This window comes from Balaenoptera physalus (genome assembly GCF_965194825.1).
Source record: "Balaenoptera physalus genome assembly, chromosome: X".
Lineage (NCBI taxonomy): Eukaryota > Metazoa > Chordata > Mammalia > Artiodactyla > Balaenopteridae > Balaenoptera > Balaenoptera physalus.
The window spans coordinates 114,881,934-114,899,540 of NC_138903.1; the positions used below are offsets into that span (position 1 = coordinate 114,881,934).

At 39.0% G+C, this 17,607-nt stretch overlaps 1 protein-coding gene and 1 long non-coding RNA gene across 12 annotated transcripts in view; one reads left to right on the forward strand and one right to left on the reverse strand.

The window, feature by feature from the left end:
* The window catches only part of LOC309652040, a 655,586-nt gene that overhangs the window by 584,042 nt on the left and 53,937 nt on the right, over nt 1-17,607 (forward strand). The gene's annotated exons all lie outside the window — the stretch shown is intronic.
* Nucleotides 1-17,607, reverse strand: part of IGSF1 (immunoglobulin superfamily member 1) — a 456,826-nt gene that overhangs the window by 218,748 nt on the left and 220,471 nt on the right. The window contains exon 1 of one of the 11 annotated variants that reach the window (XM_082445241.1): nt 13,414-13,838. The exons of the other annotated variants lie outside the window; for them this stretch is intronic. The gene's annotated coding sequence lies outside the window, so the exon portion shown is untranslated. Of the gene's footprint in view, nt 1-13,413; nt 13,839-17,607 lie in introns of those variants that run through there. 11 annotated transcript variants of the gene reach the window in all.

Below are 17,607 nucleotides of genomic sequence, written 5' to 3' on the forward strand. Positions count from 1 at the left end.
AGAGAAGAGCTAACAACTATCTTTCTCATACTCTTCCAAACTATAGCAGAGGGAGGAACACTCCCAAACTCATTCTGTGAGACCACCATCACCCTGATACCAACACCAGATAAAGATGTCACAACAAAAGAAAACTACAGGCCAATACCACTGATGAACATACATGCAAAAATCCTCAACAAAGTACTAGCAAACAGAATCCAACAGCACATTAAAAGGATCATACACCATGATCAAGTGGGGTTTATCCCAGGAATGCAAGGATTCTTCAATATACGCAAATCAATCAATGTGATACACCATATTAACAAATTGAAGAAGAAAAACCATGTGATCATCTCATTAGATGCAGAGAAATCTTTCGACAAAATTCAAAACCCATTTATGATAAAAAACCCCTCAAGAAAGTAGGCATAGAGGGAAATTTCCTAAACATAATAAAGGCCATATATGACAAACCCACAGCCAACATCATCCTCAATGGGGAAAAACTGAAACCATTTCCACTAAGATCAGGAACAAGACAAGGTTGCCCACTCTCACCACTATTATTCAACATAGTTTTAGAAGTTTTAGCCACAGCAATTAGAGAAGAAAAAGAAATAAAAGGAATCCAAATTGGAAAGGAAGAAGTAAAGCTGTCACTGATTGCAGATGACATAATACTATACATAGAGAATCCTAAAGATGCTACCAGAAAACTACTAGAGCTAATAAATGAATTTGGTAAAGTTACAGGGTACAAAATTAATGCACAGAAACCTCTTGTATTCCTATCCACGAACAATGAAAAATCTGAAAGTGAAATTAAGAAAACACTCCCATTTACCACTGCAACAAAAAGAATAAAATATCTAGGAATAAACCTATCTAAGGAGACAAAAGACCTGTATGCAGAAAATTATAACACACTGATGAAAGAAATTAAAGATGATACAAACAGATGGAGAGATATACCATGTTCTTGGATTGGAAGGATCAACATTGTGAAAATGACTCTACTACCCAAAGCAATCTACAGATTCAATGCAATCCCTATCAAACTACCACTGGCATTTTTCACAGAACTAGAACAAAAAATTTCACAATTTGTACGGAAACACAAAACACCCAAAAACGCCAAAGCAATCTTGAGAACGAAAAATGGAGCTGGAGGAATCAGGCTCCCTGACTTCAGAATATACTACAAAGCTACAGTAATCAAGACAGTATGGTACTGGCACAAGAACAGAAATATAGATGAATGGAACAGGATAGAAAGCCCAGAGATAAACCATGCACATACATGGTCACCTCATCTTTGATAAAGAAGGCAAGAATATACAGCAGAGAAAAGACAACCTCTTCAATAAGTGGTGCTGGGAAAACTGGACAGCTACATGTAAAAGAATGAAATTAGAACACTCCCTAACACCATATACAGAAATAAACTCAAAATGGATTAAAGACCTAAATGTAAGGCCAGACACTGTCAAACTCTTAGAGGAAAACATAGGCAGAACACTCTATGACATAAATCACAGCAAGATCCTTTTTGACCCAGCTCCTAGAGAAATGGAAATAAAAACACAAATAAACAAATGGGACCTAATGAAACTTAAAAGCTTTTGCACAGCAAAGGAAACCATAAAGAAGACCAAAAGACAACCCTCAGAATGGGAGAAAATATTTGCAAATGAAGCAACTGGCAAAGGATTAATCTCCAAGATTTACAAGCAGCTCACGCAGCTCAATAACAAAAAAACAAACAACCCAATCCAAAAATGGGTGGAAGACCTAAATAGACATTTCTCCAAAGAAGACATACAGGTGGCCAACTAACACATGGAAAGATGCTCAGCATCACTAATAATTAGAGAAATGCAAATCAAAACTACAATGAGGTATCATCTCACACCGGTCAGAATGGCCATCATCAAAAAATCTAGAAACAATAAATGCTGGAGAGGGTGTGGAGAAAAGGGAACCCTCTTGCACTGTTGGTGGGAATGTAAACTGATACAGCCACTATGGAGAACAGTATGGAGGTTCCTTAAAAAACTACAAATAGAACTACCATACGACCCAGCAATCCCACTACTGGGCATATACCCTGAGAAAACCATAGTTCAAAAAGAGTCATGTACCAAAATGTTCATTGCAGCTCTATTTACAATAACCAGGAAATGGAAGCAACCTAAATGTCCATCAACAGATGAATGGATAAAGAAGATGTGGCACATATATACAATGGAATATTATTCAGCCATAAAAAGAAATGAAATGGATGTATTTGTAATGAGGTGGATGGAGTTAGAGTCTGTCATACAGAGTGAAGTAAGTCAGAAAGAGAAAATCAAATACAGTATGCTAACACATATATATGGAATCTAAGGAAAAAAAAAAGGGTCTTGAAGAACCTAGTGGCATGATGGGAATAAAGACACAGAACTACTAAAGAATGGACTTGCGGATATGGGGAGGGGGAGGGGTGAGATGTGACAGGGTGAGAGAGTGTCATGGACATATATACACTACCAAATGTAAAATAGATAGCTAGTGGGAAGCAGCCGCATAGCACAGGGAGATCAGCTCAGTGCTTTCTGACCGCCTGGGGGGGTGGGATGGGGAGGGTGGGAGGGAGGGAGATGCAGGAGGGAGGAGATATGGGAACGTGTGTATATGTGTAGCTGATTCACTTTGTTATAAAGCAGAAACTAACACACCATTGTGAAGCAATTATACTTCAATAAAGATGTTTAAAAAAAAATCTAGGAATAAACCAACCTAAGGAGACAAAAGACCTCTATGCAGAAAATTATAAGATACTGATGAAAGAAATTAAAGATGATACAAATGGATGGAGAGATATACCATGTTGTGCATTGGAAGAATCAACATTGTGAAAATGACTCTACTACCCAAAGCAATCTACAGATTTAATGCAATCCCTGTCAAACTACCACTGGCACGTTTCACAGGACTAGAACAAAAAATTTCACAATTTGTATGGAAACACAAAAGACCCCGAATAGCCAAAGCAATCTTGAGAAAGAAAAATGGAGCTGCAGAAATCAGGCTCCCTGACGTCAGACTACACTACAAAGCTACAGTAATGAAGACAGTATGGTACTGGCACAGAAACAGAAATATAGATCAATGGAACAGGATAGAAAGCCCAGAGATAAACCACGCACATATATGGTCACCTTATCTTTGATAAAGGAGGCAAGAATATACAGTGGAGAAAAGACAGCCTCTTCAGTAAGTGGTGCTGGGAAAACTGGACAGCTACATGTAAACGAATGTAATTAGAACACTCTCTAACACCATACACAAAAATAAACTCAAAATGGATTAAAGACCTAAATGTAAGGCCAGACACCATCAAACTCTTAGAGGAAAATATAGGCAGAACACTCTCTGACATAAATCACAGCAAGATTCTTTTTGACCCAACTCCTAGAGAAATGGAAATAAAAACAAAAATAAACAAATGGGACCTAATGAAACTTAAAAGCTTTTGCACAGCAAAGGAAACCATAAACAAGACCAAAAGACAACCCTCAGAATGGGAGAAAATATTTGCAGATGAAGCAACTAACAAAGGATTAATCTCCAAAATTTACAAGCAGCTCATGCAGGTCAACATTAAAAAAACAACAACCCAATCCAAAAATGGGCAGAAGACCTAAATAGACATTTCTCCAAAGAAGATATACAGATTGCCAACAGACACATGAAAGAATGCTCAACATTATTAATCATTAGAGAAATGCAAATCAAAACTACAATGTGATATCATCTCACACCAGTCAGAATGGCCATCATCAAAAAATCTACAAACAATAAATGCTGGAGAGGGTGTGGAGAAAAGGGAACCTTCTTGCACTGTTGGTGGGAATGTAAATTGATACAGTCCCTATGGAGGTTCCTTAAAAAACTAAAAATAGAACTACCATATGACCCAGCAATCCCCCTACTGGGCATATACCCTGAGAAAACCATAATTCAAAAAGCGTCATGTACCACAATGTTCATTGTAGCTCTATTTACAATAGCCAGGACATGGAAGCAACCTAAGTGTCCATCAACAGATGAATGGATAAAGAATATGTGGCATATATATACAGTGGAATATTACTTAGCCATAAAAAGGAACGAAACTGAGTTATTTGTAGTGAGGTAGATGGACCTAGAGACTGACATACAGAGTGAAGTAAGTCAGAAAGAGAAAAACAAATACTGTATGCTAACACATATTTATGGAATCTAAAAAAAAATATGTCATGAAGAACCTGGGGGCAAGATGGGAATAAAGATGCAGATCTACTAGAAAATGGACTTGAGGATATGGGGAGAGGGAAGGGTAAGCTGGGACAAAGTGAGAGAGTGGCATGGACATATATACACTACCAAACGTTAAATAGATAGTTAGTGGGAAGTAGCCGCATAGCACAGGGAGATCAGCTTGGTGCTTTGTGACCACCTAGAGGGGTGGGATAGGGAGGCTGGGAGGGAGGGAGATGCAAGAGGGAGGAGATATGGGGACATATGTATATGTATAGCTGATTCACTTTGTTATAAAGTAGAAACTAACACACCATTGTAAAGCAATTATACTCCAATAAAGATGTTAAAAAAAAAAAGAACTGCAAGGTTTGAACATGTGTAAAAACAGATTGTTTTTCCTGGATTTTCTGGGATAATCCTGGTGTCAATTTGATCATATCTAAGATGCTACTGATTGTAAGACACACCGTTATTTTTTATACCACTAATCAAGAAAAAAAGTTAAACCAACATGTTACTGATTGCAAGACACATCCTTATCCTTATTTCAGTGATGTTAGAATAATAAAACTATGTGTATATTAGAATTGATTAAAAAATACTCTATGCTGTGTTCTTGTTTGACCATGTGCAGCTAGACCAATGTGTCTGACCAGTATGCTTCAATTTTGATTCCGAAAATATGATTATATTATACATAACTTAAAAAAAGAAAAAGCACAGACACACTCACTAAGCAAGGCTGTGCCATGTAAAAAGGGTACAAGAAGCTGTCTTGCTTTCAAATAGATTCCAGGTTTAGACACTCTCACAATAATGCACAGAACCGAGTACAGGGCTGACATCAGAAATCACCATCAAGCATAATTTCCCCAAGGATTCAGAATACAACACAGTAACCCCTGCAGTGCCTTTGTCCTGTGCCACTGGGTGGGGTTAACTACTTTTTGTTATTAGACCTTTAAGTGCTACTATAGCTATCTGTAAATGGAGGACTTAGATAAATGCATTTAGAAACTAGGAGACAATGAAGGGACACTGATTGTAGGACTAATAAGAAATGGGACTAATCCTAGCAGTTAACTCCTCCTCTGCATTTATCTCATGCCACTGGCTATTAATATCACTAGCTGATTTTAAAAAGACGTTGATAAATATTTGCTGATATCTGGGGTGTCTCCTTGTGGGAGTATAGCTTCCCATCTTCTCTGCTTCTATTCATCTTCATTCATAATGCGTTTATTGAATATCTATTTTTGTAAAGCACTTGGCTAGGCATTGTGACAGTTTATAAGAAGAACAAGACACTGTTCCTGCCTTCAAGGACCTGAGAATTCATCAGAGGAGGTAAGACATGAATGCAAAGCTCACTAGGGCAGAGCAGAGACAGACATGTTCTAATAATCCTAAGGAAACACATGGTAAACTCTGAGAAAGGACAAACAATATATTTAGAAGGCCTTGAAGGATGTCAATGTTTGCACGTGTGATTGTTTGAGAGGGGCATTTCAAATGTAAACAAAACCACAGCAGCAGCAAATTATAAGACATGTTTGGGGAAAAAAAGGAAATAATTTGATTAGGCTGAAACTCAGTCTCTGACTGACTATAGGCCAGTGGTTGTATTTAGAAACATTGAATGCCAAGTTAATGGTTTAAACAGGTTTTTGTAGGTAACAAGTAGCCAGTGAAGATTTCTGAGCAGAAAATGACAGACTCAGAGGTATGGTTTAGGAAAGCTAACATAGGAACAAGTAGAATGGCCAGAAAGTCTGGAGGCAAAGAAAACACACACACACACACACACACACACACACACACACACACACACACACACACACACACACACACACACACACACACACACACACACACACACACACACACACACACACACACACACACACACACACACACTGCTGCCTGGCTAGTTCAATAGCCTGGTGAAAGCTTACTAGACTGTGAACGAAGAGATTAGAAGGGGGAAGAGAAAGGAGATGACAAAGTCAAGAGATGTTGAAGATGTAAAATTGCCAGGCTTTGGCAATGGATGAGATGTGAGAACATGAGGGATGGAGGTAACAAATATGACTGACGCTTTCAGCCTGGCTGACTGGCAAGATTCAATGTCATTAATGTAGGAAAGGAACAGAAAAAGAAGAAAAGGTATGGGAGGTGTTAATGATTTTTTTTTATTTTTTAAGACAGCCTTGGAGAGGAGAACTTCTCAGACTTTAAGGTACTTTCGAATCACCCAAGGATTTTGCTAAAGTGAAGACTGATTCATTAGGTGAGGAGTGGGGCATGATATTCTACATTTCTAACGAGTGCATAAGCAATGTCAATGTCACTGCCCTACACCACAGTTTAATGCAGCAAGGCTGCAGAGAATGCCAAGCGGAGAAGTCAAGGAGAATTTTGGTAGAATAAAGCAGGCCTGCCTAGGAGCGGTGCCAAGAAGTCAATTTGACAACAGCATTAATAAAAATCCATATAAAAGGAAAAACAACACAATTTAGGTTAAATATATTTTAGGAAAATTAAGCACAATTATTTTTAAAGTGCTTTCAATTTTTCTTGCTACTTATTCATAGCCCATAAACACATATGCATACTTGCTACTCACATTCACAAACCCACAAACACATACAAACACATGCAACTTCTTTATTTATTACATGGGTTTTTTTCCAAACAGAAATCCCTCATAAACACCTAAGTGTACTGGTATAGACAAGTATCTATATTAAAAATTAAGATGGAGGGGTTCCCTGGTGGTGCAGTGGTTAAGAATTCGCCTCCCAATGCAGGGGACACGGTTTCGAGCCCTGGCCCGGGAAGATGCCACATGCCACGGAGCAACGAAGCCCATGCGCCACAATAACTGAGCCTACGCTCTAGAGCCCGCATATCACGACCACTGAAGCCTGCGTGCCTAGAACCCGTGCTCCGCAACTAGAGAAGCCACTGCAATGAGAAGCCCGCGCACCGCAACGAAGGGTAGCCCCCACTCACCGCAACTAGAGAAAGCCCGCGCACAGCAACAAAGACCCAATGCAGCCAAAAATAAATAAATTAAATAAATAAATTTTTTTTAAAAACAGTGTATATGTGTCAATCCCAATCTCCGTAAAAAAAAAAATTAAGATGGAGAAAACAAATTAATATTCCTTCAAAAATACCATATTCAGGGGCTTCCCTGGTGGCGCAGTGGTTGAGAATCTGCCTGCCAATGCAGGGGACATGGGTTCGAGCCCTGGTCTGGGAAGATCCCACATGCCACGGAGCAACTAGGCCCGTGAGCCACAACTACTGAGCCTGCGCATCTGGAGCCTGTGCTCCACAACAAGAGAGGCCACGATAGTGAGAGGCCCGCGCACCGTGATGAAAAGCGGCCCCCGCTTGCCACAACTGGAGAAAGCCCTCGCACAGAAACAAAGACCCAACACAGCCAAAAATTAATTAATTAATTAATTAATTTTTTAAAAAATACCATATTCACACATAACTGACTGTAAGTTGCTCTTTCTCCTTGAACTCCCACCCCCTACTTCATGATAACTTTGATTATATGGATAAATAACTTTATCCTTTTAATTCTCAGATGTAAATATGAATTATCTCTACATGCCATCTTTTCACTAGTTAGTAAGTCAACACTTCTGTCAGATACACCATTTAGCATGAGTAATACAAATTAAATATTTTGCTAACTTTATATCTTCTCTAAAGAATTTGGTTAGCCTGACTTATATGAGGAGACTCAGATGATTCCACTTAATGGGCAGGGAAGGTGCATTGATATAACATGAACACCTGACTCTGCACAACTTCTCAGGGAAATCATGGATTCTCTTTTAACCGAGAAGTTGTTTGTTTTTTTTTTAACATCTTTATTAGAGTATAATTGCTTTACAATGTTGTGTTAGCTTCTGCTGTACAATAAAGTAAATCAGCTATATGTATACGTATATCTCCATATCCCCTCCCTCTTGGCTTCTCTGCTATCCAAAAGAAAGGGCATCAGAACAGCCAAAATACCTGCTGTGGAAACGTTTCCTTCACTCGTGTTTGAAACCTCTATTCTATGCTTACTTTCATAAGGAGTATAAAATCATCCATACTCGGTCACCTGGGAAGCTGTGACGTTAACTGCCAAGGACCTGCATCACACAAAAGCTGAAACCAAAGGACAAGAAGAGGCTCCATGCGGATAAACAAGCAAGGGCACTGTGAACCCCATCCCAGGCATATATTGTGAATTTGTGAGAGGGAATGTGGAGCATCACAGGTGGCATTTCCTCTGGCCCTTAGTTTTTAGGATGCTCCCTGAAAATTCTCAGCAGAGGAAATGGCAGGAGTGATGAGCTGGTTTCCAAAGCTCTTTCCAACAACCTTCAGACTTGATGCATTCAGACTGCACTTAAAAATATCAATCAACTCACCAGTATTTTTCGAAGCGTTCCAAATGGGTCACCTTTCAAAGAAATAATTGGAGCCAAGCTGAAAATACAGCATGCAGTCAATAAATTCTTCTATGAATGAGTGAAATGGATGAATGTGTGAGAGAGTGGATGTAAAGCTTACAATCTAAAGAGTCTAAATCTGTAAATGATAAGAAAAGTACATTTCCTGAGGAAACTATTTCAGCTCAATTTGAAAATACTAATTTCTGGCCTCAGAGAGTCTGTATAATGTATTGTCCAATCTGGCCAACTGGTGATCATAAAAAATAGTTTTTTCAGACAAAATTCATTGTCAGAAAAAGTAAAAACTGATAAATTGTTCATGCCTTCTGCCTGAGCCCTTGAATCTGTTTGGTTCAAATATGAAGCCCAGGCCCTCTTGGCTTTTACCCAGCTTTATGGCCATTCAAGGAAGTTTCAGCTGCATTAGACTTAGTATCTGTCCATTAAAAGGTGTAAACCCCAGGTGGACTTGAGGGGGACACCCCCCCCCAAAAAAAACAGCTAAAGTACGTAGTCCATCATCTTTCACTGAGATGCCTGGTAGAAGCCAAGATTTACGTCCTCAGATAAAAGGCAAATCTATGGCTTCCGTAAATGGTAGAGTTTGATTCTTTTGTTGGAAGTTAATAAAAACTTTATAAAGAATTTAAAACAACAACAATGACAAGTGTCTGGACCTTAAGTATACTTCTTGACTAGAAGATTCTTAAGGGCTATTATGGAAATTAAGGATGCTGTGAACAAACATCAAAAATTTTTATCTCAATATCTATTATGGGAACTTCCATGATTTCCTATGAACCACACCTTAAGGTGCCCCTCACACTACATTATGGAATGGATGCTTTATGGCTTTGATACTGGGGGAATTTTGGTAAGTATAAAAATATTCTATAAACTACACAAGGTTATGCAAATATTAGTTGTCCTTGTTGCTAGTGTTCTTAGATGTACTTAGATGTCAATAGTGGAATTAAAGTCATCTAGAGGAGAATTGGAGTCCCTTTGCCCCAACCCTTCTCACAGATTAGCCATAACATAACATCTTTGAGGGGAATATTGTGTTAACTACATATCTCTTTCTTTTTAAACTTTCAGCTTGTTTGTGTCCTCCCAAAATCTACAAGTTGAAGCCCTAGTGCCTAATGTGACGGTTTGTGGAGGTGGAGCCTTTCAGAGGTAATTAGGGCATACGTGTGGAGCCCTTATAAGAGACATGAGAGAGAAAACTATCTTTCTCCAGCATGTGAAGGTTCGGCAAGAAGGCATCTGTATACAAATCAGAAAGAGGGTCCTCACCATGAACCAACTCATATGGCACCTTGACCTTGGAGTTCTCAGCATCCAGAACTGTAAGGAATAAGTATCTGTTGTTTAAACCACCCAGTCTATGATGTTTGTTATGGCAACCCAAACTAAGACACAGCTCAAAAAAAATTGGGGGAAGCTTTAGCTTAAGTTCTTCCTTTCATTACAACTGAAGTAATGAGAATTCAGTGATAAAATGATGGACAGGGTAACTAAATTCGTTAACCCATCTCTATCTGCACCTTAGGAATGATAATATTGACCCCTTAATTCTTTCCAGTTATCCTGTCAAGAACGACAGAGAGATTAAATCAATTTAAGACATTTAACACCTAACACAATTTGTCCCTGTTCCCATTTCTTAGTAAGCATGGAGGATAAGGAATTGATGAGAACATCGCACAAATGTTTAAACATGCTAGAGTAGACCTTGCTCTGGTGTGGCATGGGCCAAAGTCCGCTGCAGAAAATATTGAATTGAAAAGTTTTACACATCAAAATGTTTTTCAGTGTCAAACTTGGGGCCAGCAGCAATTGACACACTATCCTTAACAAAACTAAAACTTGGCACAGTCCCTTAAAGTTCATTATTAGAAGATTAGGACTTCCCTGGTGGTCCAGTGGTTAAGACTCATGCTCCCAATTCAGGGGTTCAGCTTCGATCCCTGGTCAGGGAACTAGATCCTGCATGTCACAACTATGATCCTGCATGCTGCAACTCAAAAAGATCCCACATGCCACAACTAAAGATCCCACATGCCACAACTAAAGATCCCACATGCCACAGCTAAAAGATCCCACTTGCCACAACAAAGATCTCACATGTGGCAACGAAGATCCTGCATGCTGCAACTAAGACCCAGTGCAGCCAAATAAATAAATAAATATTTTTTTAAAAAAAGAAGATTAAAGAATCATGTTACCTAATGTTTCATACAAAGAAAAAAATCTTAAAATGTGTTCGTCCAGTCTATATGCAAATGGCAACAATGATAGAAATCTCATTAAAAATCCCTAATATTCTTTTATTAAAAGCTCAACATTCCACCCCACAATAAAAACACCCAACAAACTGGGAATAGAAGGGAACTTTCTTGGACTGATAAAAAGAATCTAAGAAAAATCCACAGATAACATCATACTTAATGGGAGAAAGAGTGGGTGCTTTCCCCCTAAATCAGGAACAAGAAAATGATGTCCACTCTTGCCACATCTATTCAACATTATAATGGAGGTTCTGGACAAGGCAATTTACCAATTGAAAGAAATAAAATGTATACAAACCAGAAAGGAATAAGTAAAATTATCTCTATTCTCAGATGGCATAATCTGAAAGGAATCTGTTGAAAAAAACTATTGGAACAAATAAGCAAGTTCAGCAAGATTGCAAGGTACAAGATCAATATACAAAAATCATTTTCAATAAACACTCTGAAAATGGAATTAAGAAAACAGTTCCATTGTCAATAAGCATGTAAAAGGATAATATACTTAACTACAAAACATTCTTAAAATAAAGAAGATCTAAGTAAGTTGAAAAACACCCAATATTCATGGATCAGAAGACCCAACATTGTTAAGATGGCAATACTCCCGAAATTTATCTATAGATTCAATACAGTCTCTATCAGAATCCCAGCTTATTTCCTTGTAGAAAATTACAAGCTGATTATAAAATTCATATGGAATTTCGAGGGGCCCAGAATAGCCAAAACAACTCGAAAAAGAAGAACAAATTAGTTGGACTCACACTTCCTGATTTCAAGACTTACTACAAAGCCATAGTAATCAAGATAGTGTGTTACCAACACAAAGATAGACATGATAGATAAATGGAATAGAACCAAGTATCCAAAAATACATTCATGCATCTATGTTCAACTCATTTTTAACAAGGGTGTCAAGACTACTGAATGGGGAAAGAATGGTGTTTTCAACAAACTGTTCTGGAAAAACTGGATTCAAAAGAATGTAGTTGAAACCTCACTTCACACTATATGCAAAAAGTAACTCAAAATGGATCAAGTGTAAGAGCTTTCTATGGTCTGAATGTGTTCCTCCAAAATTAACATGTTGAAATCCTAAGTCCCAAATATCATGGTATTAGAAAGTGGGAACTAGGAGGTACTTAGGTCATGAGGGTGGAGCCCTCATGAATAGATTAGCACCCTTATAAAAGAGGCTCCAGAAAGATCCTTAACTCTTTTCACCATGTGAGGACACAGCAAGAAGGTGCAGGCTATGAACTAAAGAGAGAGCATTCACACAGTCATGCTGGCACCTTGATCTTGGACTTTCTGGCCTTTAGAACTGTGAGAAATAAATGTTTATATGCTAGCCACTCTGTGCTATTTTGTTATAGCAAACTGAATAGACTAAGACAGGGCTAAAACTATATATTCTTAGAAGAAAACATATGGTACATCTTCATGATCCTGTGTTTGGCATAGGAGTATTTTATATAATACCAAAGCATGAGCAGCAACAAAAAACATAGGTAAAATGGACTTTATCAAAATTTAAAAATTTTTGCTTCACAGCAAAGACTATCAAGAAAGTGCAAACACAGGACTTCCCTGGTGGTCCAGTGGTAAAGAATCTGCCTTCCAACGCAGGGGAGAGGGTTTCATCCCTGGTCAGGGAACTAAGAGCCCACATGCCACAGGGCAACTAAGCCCGCACACCTCAAATAGAGACCCCATGTGCTCTGTAACCTAGGCACCACAACTACAGAGCCCACACACTCTTAAGCCCACACACCACAACTAGAGAGAGAAAACCTGCATGCAACAACTAGAGAGAAGCCCGCACACCACAACGAAGATCTCACGTGTGACAACTAAGACCCAACACATCCAAAAATTTAAATAAATAAATAAATGTAAAAATTTTTTTAGAAAGTAAGATAGACTATTCTCTATTTAAAAAAAAAAGAGGAGGACCTTCAAGATGGCAGAAGAGTAAGACGTGGAGTTCACCTTCCTCCCCACAAATACATCAGAAATACATCTACATGTGGAACAACTCCTACAGAACACCTACAGAACGCTGGCAGAAGACCTCAGACCTCCCCAAAGGCAAGAAACTCCCCACGTACCTGGGGAGGGCAAAAGAAAAAAGAAAAAACAGAGACAAAAGAATAGGGATGGGACCTGTACCAGTGGGAGGGAGCTGTGAAGGAGGAAAGGTTTCCACACACTAGGAAGGCCCATAGTGGGAGGAGACTGCGGGTGCCAGAGGGGGGAAGCTTTGGAGCCACGGAGGAGAGCGCAGCAACAGGGGTGCGGAGGGAAAAGCAGAGAGATTCCCACACAGAGGATCGGTGCCAACCAGCACTCACCACACGAGAGGCTTCTCTGCTCACCTGCCGGGACGGGTTGGTGCTGGGAGCTGAGGGTCCAGCTTCAGTCAGATCCCAGGGAGAGGACTGGGTTTGGCTGCATGAACACAGCCTGCAGGGGGCTAGTGCACCACATCTAGCTGGAGGGAGTCCGGGAAAAGGTCTGGAGCTGCCGAAGAGGCAAGAGACATTTCCTTGCCTCTTTGTTTGGTGGAGTGTGAGGAGAGGGGATTTAGAGCACCACTTAAAGGAGCTCCAGAGATAGGCGAGATCCACGGCTATCAGCACGGACCACAGAGATGGGCATGAGAGGCTAACGCTGCTGCTGACGCCACCAAGAAGCCTGTGTGCGAGCACAGGTCACTCTCCACACTTCCCCTCCTGTGAGCGTGTGCAGCCTGCCACTGCCAGGGTCCCGTGATCCAGGGACAACTTCCTCGGAGAACACACAGCACTCCGCAGGCTAGTGCAACGTCACGCCGGCCTCTGCCACCACAGGCTCGCTGCGTACTCCAGACCCCACCCTCCCCCCGGCCTGAGTGAGCCAGAGCCCGTGAAGCAGCTTCTCCTTTAACCCCGGCCTGTCTGACAAAAGAACAGACGCCCTCAGGCGACCTACATGCAGAGACGGGGCCAATCCAAAGCTGAACCCCGGGAGCTGTGTGAACAAAGAAGCGAAAGGGAAATTTCTCCCAGTAGCCTCAGGAGCAGCAGATTAAATCTCCACAATCAACTTGATATACCCTGCATCTGTGGAATACCTTAATAGACAACGAATCATCCCAAATTCAGGAGGTGGACTTTGGGGAGCAACGATATATATTTTATTTTCCTTTTTTCATTTTTTGTGAGTGTGTATGTGTATGCTTCTGTGTGTAATTTTGTCTGTATAGCTTTGCTTTTACCATTTATCCTAGGGTTCTGTCTGTCCGTTTTTTGTTTGTTTGTTTGTTTTTTAGTATAGTTTTTAGTGCTTGTTATCATTGGTGGATTAGTTTTTTGGTTTGGTTGCTCTCTTCTTTCTTTCTTTTATTTTTATAACTTAAAAATCATTTTTTAATAATTGTTTTTTTTTTTGTTTTAGTAATTTTATTTTATTTTATTTTATCTTCTTTCTTTCTTTCTTTCTTTCTTTCTTTCTTTCTTTCTTTCTTTCTTTCTTTCTTTCTTTTTTTTCCGTTTTATTCTGAGCTGTGTGGATGACAGGCTCTTGATGCTCCAGCCAGGCGTCAGGGCTGTGCCTCTGAGGTGGGAGAGCCAAGTTCAGGACATTAGTCCACAAGAAACCTCCCAGGTACACGTAATATCAAATGGAGAGAATCTCCCAGAGATCTCCATCTCAACACCAAGACCCAGCTCCACTCAACGACCAGCAAGCTCCAGTGCTGGACACCCTATGCCAAACAACTAGCAAGACAGGAACACAAGCCCACCCACTAGGAGACAGGATGCCTAAAATCATAATAAAGCCAAAGACACCCCAAAACACACCACCAGATATGGACCTGCCCACCAGAAAGACAATAACCAGCATCATCCACCAGAACACAGGCACTAGTCCCCTCCACCAGGAAGCCTACACAACCGACTGAACCAACCTTAGCTACTGGGGGCAGACACCAAAAACAATGGGAATGACGAACCTGCACCCTGCGAAAAGGAGACCCCAAACACAGTAAGTTAAGCAAAATGAGAAGACAGAGAAACAAACAGCAGATGAAGGAGCAAGGCAAAAACCCACCAGATCTAATAAATGAAGAGGAAATAGGCAGTCTACCTGGAAAAGATTTCAGAGAAATGATACTAAAAATGATCCAAAGTCTTAGAAATAGAATGGAGAAAATAAAAGAAACGTTTAACAAGGACCTAGAAGAACTAAAGAGCAAACAAAGAATGATGAAAAACACAATAAATGAAATTAAAAATTCTCTAGAAGGGATCAATAGCAGAATAACTGAGGGATATTAACTAGAAGAATAATAGAGGGATAATAAGTAGAAGAAGGGATAAGTGAACTGGAAGATAAAAGAGTGGAAATAACTACTGCAGAGCAGAATAAAAAAAAATGAAAAGAATTGAGGACAGTCTCAGAGACCTCTAGGACAACATTAAAGGCACGAATATTCAAATTATAGGGGTCCCAGAAGAAGAAGAGAAAAAGAAAGGGACTGAGAAAATATGTAAAGAGATTATAGTTGAAAACTTTCCTAATATGGGAAATGAAATAGTTAATCAAGTCCAGGAAGTGAAGAGAGTCCCATAGAGGATAAATCCAAGGAGAAACATGCCAAGACACATATTAATCAAACTATCTAAAATCAAATACAAAGAAAAAATATTAAAAGCAGCAAGGGAAAAACAACAAATAACATAAAAGGGAATCCCCATAAGGTTAACAGCTGATCTTTCAGCAGAAACTCTTCAAGCCAGAAGGGTGTGGCAGGACATATTTAAAGTGATGAAGGAGAAAAACCTACAACCGAGATTACTCTACTGAGTAAGAATCTCATTCAGATTTCACGGGGAAATTAAAACATTTACAGACAAGCAAAAGCTAAGAGAATTCAGCACCACCAAACCATCTTTACAACATATGCTAAAGGAACTTCTCTAGGCACGAAACACAAGAGAAGGAAAAGACTTACAATAATAAACAAAAAACAATTGAGAAAATCTTCATAGCAACATACATATCGATAACTACCTTAAATGAAAATGGATTAAAGGCTGCAACCAAAAGACATAGACTGGCTGAATGGATACAAAAACAAGATCCGTATATATGCTGTCTACAAGAGACCCAGTTCAGACCTAGGGACACATACAGACTGAAATTGAGGGGATGGAAAAAGATATTCCATGCAAATGGAAAGCAAAGAAAACTGGAGTAACAATTCTCATATCAAAAAAAATAGACTTTAAAACAAAGACTATTACAAAAGACAAAGAAGGACACTACATAATGATCAAGGGATCAATCCAAGAAGAAGATATAACAATTGTAAATATTTATGCACCCAACATAGGGGCACTTCAATACATAAGGCAAATACTAACAGCCATTAAAGGGAAAATCGACAGTAACACAATCATAGCAGGCGACTTTAACACCCCACTTTCACCAATGGACAGAACATCCAAAATGAAAATAAATAAGGAAACACAAGCTTTAAATGACACATTAAAAAAGATGAACTTAATTAATATTTATAGGACATACCATCTAAAAACAATAGAATACACTTTCTTCTCAAGTGCTTATGGAATATTCTCCAACAGAGATCATATCTTGGGTCACAAATCAAGCCTTGGTAAATTTAAGAAAATTGAAATTGTATCAGGTACCTTTTCTGACCACAGCGCTATGAGACTAGATATCAATTACAGGAAATAATCTGTGAAAAATACAAACACATGGACGCTAAACAATACACTACTTAATAACCAAGAGATCACTGAAGAAATCAAAGAGGAAATCAAAAAATACCTAGAAACAAATGACAATGAAAACATGACAACCCAAAACCTATGGGATGCAGCAAAAGCAGTTCTAAGTGGGAAGTTTATAGCAACACAATCCTACCTTAAGAAACAAGAAACATCTCAAATAAACAACCTAACCTTACACCTAAAGCAATTAGAGAAAGAAGAACAAAAAGCCCCAAAGTTAGCAAAAGGAAAGAAATCATAAAGATCAGATCAGAAATAAATGAAAAAGAAATGAAGGAAACTATAGCAAAGATCATTAAAACTAAAAGCTGGTTCTTTGATAAACTAAACAAAATTGATAAACCATTAACCAGACACATAAAGAAAAAAAGAGAGAAAACTCAAATCAATAGAATTAGAAATGAAAAAGGAGAAGTAACAACTGACACTGCAGAAATACAAAGGACCATGAGAGATTACTAGAAGCAACTATATGCCAATAAAATGGACAACCTGGAAGAAATGGACAAATTCTTAGAAATGCACAAATTTTGAGACGGAACCAGGAAGAAATAGAAAATATGTAAAAACTAATCACAAGCACTGAAAATGAAACTGTAATTAAAAATCTTCCAACAAACAAAAGGCCAGGCCCAGATGGCTTCACAGGTGAATTCTATCAAACATTTAGAGAAGAGCTAACACCTATCCTTCTCAAACTCTTCCAAAATATAGCAGAGGGAGGAACACCCCCAAACTCGTTCTACAAGGCCACAATCACCCTGATAC